Below are 4336 nucleotides of genomic sequence, written 5' to 3' on the forward strand. Positions count from 1 at the left end.
GCCAGGCCTGGCACTAGCTCTTTTAGACAAGGCTGGCCTCAAACTCAGAGATCCACCTGCTTCTGCTTCCTGAGTGTTGGGATTAAAGGCGTGCACCACCGCCGCCTGGCATTTTATTTTTAAAATTAGCATCATCTAATATATCACTTTAAATCAAATGAGAGAAAAATAGATATAAAATATTCATTCATCTCAAACTTTAAGTGGCTAAGGATGAAGTTCAGTGGTGGGGCACTCATTCAGTATGCACGAGCCCCGGAGAGTGATGCTCAACATGACAAAGTAATAATAAAGTCATAACTTATTGATGTGCCCACGTTATTTCCTGGAAGAGATTTTTTTTAATTCCAGCTTATAAGCTATAATACCTTGAGATGCTCTTTGTTTCCCTCATATTCCAAAGGTCAATATTTGAAGTATTTATTACATTGACATTGTTTTACATTTTGCCAGTTACACATATAATACACAATGAGTGCTGAATATATAAGATTACAAATTTTTAAATTGAAAAGTATATAGGTTTCCGTCAATGTACTGTATTGATTCAACAGCAGTCTGATAAAAATTGAAGCATGATTCCTAAAAATATCGACTATTTCTAAAACTTATATCACATAAAAAATATAAAGTCATTTACATAATCCTAAATTTAAAAAAAGAAGTCAAGACACACAAAAGTACTATAAAGCTACAGTAATTAGTTCTGCCAGGCAAAAAGATAAATTAAGAGAATAGATGCAAATACTACTGATAGTTTTTCTGAAATAGCATTAAAATGACTCCTAATGACATTCTGCTATACTCATAGATGAATGTCTACCTCAGTCATCATTAAAGAAGCTTTCTCCAGCAGAAGATGGAAGCAGACACAAATACCCACAGACAGACATTGTGCAGAGAATGAGACTTTACATGAGATGCTTCCATCAAATCCCTCCCCTCAGAGCTCAGGGAACCCACAGGGGATGGAGGACACCAGAAGTACAAGGCCCTCTAAATCAACTGAGCAAAAATAATATGAACTCACAGAGACTGGGGCTGCAAGCACAGTGCTGCAATAGTCAGCACTGGGTTCTCTGTGTAGACTTTATAGCTTTCAGTTTGCTATTTCTCTGGAACTACTGAGTGTATGAACAAGTTCACCTCTGATTCTTGTCCCTTCTTTTGAAGTTATTCTCCTTTTGTTGATTTGAACTGTTCAGCTTTGCTGTGATTGGCTTTTGCTTTAGGTTATTATATTTCATTTTGTTATGTTCTGTTGTTACCTCTTAGAAATCTGTTTTTCTCATTTCATATCTATTTTAATTCAATTTACATCACAACCACACTCCCCTCCACCCTCTACTCCTGCTCCCTCTTCCCCACCTCAGCATCCTTCCAATCCACCCCATCCACTCCTCAGAAAGGATAAGCCCTTCCATTAGGAATTAACAAAGCCAGGCATATTAAGTTGAGGCATCGCCAAGCCCCTACTCTCTCCATTCCTCCCGGTTCAAGGCTGAGCAAGGCATTCCGTCAGATGGAATGGGTTCAAAAAGCAAGCTCATGAACCAGGGATAAATCCATGTCCCAGTGCCAGGGATCAAAAAACCAGACCAGCTTACAAAACTGTCTCCCACATGCAGAGGACCTGACCTTGTCTGTCCCATGCAGGCTCCCCAGCTGTCACTCCAGAGTCCATTAAAAACGTCCTTTTCCAAAATCCATTCATCTTTCTGAAAAAGTTCTGCAGAGATTAGGGATACAAGAGACATAGTTAAACACAATAATGGCAGAGAGTTACTCTTATCAAAATCTGATGGCAGCCCCAAATTGCCAGACAATATTCACACAGCCTGGTGAAGCTAAAGAGACTGAGCTGGTCCTTGTTGCATCCTTCCAATATCTTTAGCGCGGGAAGGTACTCTGCAGGGTACCAAAAGAGAAATGTGGGCATGAACCCAGTCGCAAAACCTTTGTCCTAAAATCTGTCTTGTGCTGGGGCAATGATGAAGCACAGCTTGTACGAGTGGTAGACCCTGTCTGATTTAACTTGAAGCCCACTGAATTGAGGGAGCCCATACCTGACAGAGCGTGGATGACCAGGAATGCATCCTAGTCTAGTCTAGTTCATTCTATTTCTATTGTCTTCTGTGTTTGTGTTGTTGTTTTGTTCTGTTTGTTTGTTTGTTTTACTATCTTCTTGAATGAAAAAGTGGCAAGTGGTGAACTGAATAATCCCAGGTTCAAAGCTTAATATTCCTACCAGTAGTGGTTTGAATGAGAAAGATCCATACAGACTCATATAATTGAATGCTTGGGGTGGCGCACGCCTTTAATCGCAGCACTCCGGAGGCAGAGGCAGGCGGATCTCTGTGAGTTCGAGACCAGCCTGGGCTACAGAGCTAGTTCCAGGACAGGCTCCAAAGCCACCCCAAATGGTGAAATGATTTGGGAAAGATTAGGAAATTTGGATTCTTGGAGGAATTACGTTGCAGAGGCTTTAGGCTTCAGAAGTTAGCTCGGGTTGCCTTGTGATTGAGAAAAGACTGTATAGTCAACTCAAGGGTTTCCGATTTCATGAACTGTCATCCATGCTGGGGTAGGCTTTAAAAGTTGCTGCTGTTATTGTGTCCCTCTATAAGTAAATCTCATTCATACACCTGGGAGTAATCTCAATAAAACTGATTATTTCACCAACCTGACCTTTGGTGTTATTATTTTATTTAGCTGTTATTATTTTTTCATCTGGGATAAATAAATGATTGTTCGCACATTTTCAGAAATGATGTCACACAACAAAACTTGCAGCAATTTTTAATCAAATAAAATATCTCAGATTTATGCAGTGCAAAAAAAAGATTGAAAGATGTAATGTCTACTGTAAAATTTGGTGCCAACATGGATCCTTTGAGCATGCTAAATCTCCAAATGAAAACAAAAAAAAAATTAGATTTCCATCACTCTGAGTTTAAATGAAAGTACAGTCTTTCTTAACAACAGGAAGAAATGTTGAATAAGGTTTATTTCCCTTCATTCATAACTTATAATAAATATCATGATGAAAATTAGGAATATATACTATTATATGAACACCATACGTTATGTTAAAAGATATTGGAACAACATGAAGAAATACAGGAAAATTTGATGCAACAACATATTTTTATCAAAAGGAGTAAATATTAATGGCAAATCAATCTTTCCTCTAAAAAGGCTTAGCTGTGAGTAAAATTTTCTTCTGGTCAACTAGATAATATATTTTAACAGCTGTCTTACAGCACACACAGTTCTGGCCAGTATGTTGATGTTAGGAAAGACCACAGGTTCTGGTAAAGATGACAACTGCTCAAAGTTTCATGAAGTGTGCAGTTTCATAAACCAACAAGCATATAGAAATTTCAAAGAAATATATTTTAATAGCCTAACTAAAATGGAAAATCTGCCTATACATAGTTACCAGGATATGTGCAAGTCAGCATGAAGAAGCAAAATAAAAAAACTTTATTGGAGAAAACACATAGAGACTAAATCCACTATCAAAGATAAGAGTAGAAAACATCACAAACATAAAGAAGCATCCAAATGGTCAACTATAGCAAGGGGAAGGCAATCTGTTGTTGGAGGGGGCTGCTTGTTTGTTCCTGGCTGCTCAGCAACTCAGACTATAGTAGTCTGCTGTAGAGCAGAGGATAATACTATGGGAGTGGATTTGCTCCTTTTCTAACACCACCTTCCCCAGGAGGCCAGCTTTGTTTTTCCCATCACTCTCTTCTATCAATTAGGAGCTCCTGGCTCTGTCATACGCTATCATATTGCTCCTGGATATTTCTATTATTAAATCATTGATAAAACTGACTCTGCTTATCTAGATTCTCACATAAGATTGAAAACATCAGTTGAAAGGAAATGGTTTATATGTCATGTCACTTTGCAGCACATGGAAGCTGAAAGGCATTCACTGTGTACTAAATGATTTGGGTGGATAGGAAAGAGAGTAGTAATAAAGCCGTAGGCTGTCTGTATGGAAAACACGAAGAAAAGCAGGGAGTGCAAAAAACCACATGTATCTGGAGGAGTAAGTTTGTGAATGAGCACAGCCATGCTGGATTGACGGTTCTAGCTATCCTGAACATAGTACAGACCTTAAGTGAGTGGAATTCACTAAAGCATCACAGCTACAACTCTCTAGGAAAATTTAACGAACGAGGAGAAAGAGAGAGAAGATACTGTGGGTTACTTAGCAAAAGCAAAAACTTGCATGAAAAGTTCAATATTAAATTAAATGAAGGAAACATTAAAAATCAGTATATAATTATTTGCTTAGGGTATATCCATGAATAGACCATATTTT

General features: G+C 38.2%; 1 long non-coding RNA gene across 1 annotated transcript in view; it reads right to left on the minus strand.

Annotated features, from left to right (window-relative positions):
• The window catches only part of LOC113457618, a 29863-nt gene that overhangs the window by 4447 nt on the left and 21080 nt on the right, over positions 1–4336 (minus strand). The window contains exon 4 of the long non-coding RNA XR_003378153.1: positions 1639–1729. This is a non-coding gene — a long non-coding RNA (uncharacterized LOC113457618). The remainder of the gene's footprint in view (positions 1–1638; positions 1730–4336) is intronic.

The sequence above is a fragment of the Microtus ochrogaster genome, linkage group LG3, assembly GCF_000317375.1.
Source record: "Microtus ochrogaster isolate Prairie Vole_2 linkage group LG3, MicOch1.0, whole genome shotgun sequence".
NCBI classification, from domain to species: Eukaryota; Metazoa; Chordata; class Mammalia; order Rodentia; family Cricetidae; genus Microtus; species Microtus ochrogaster.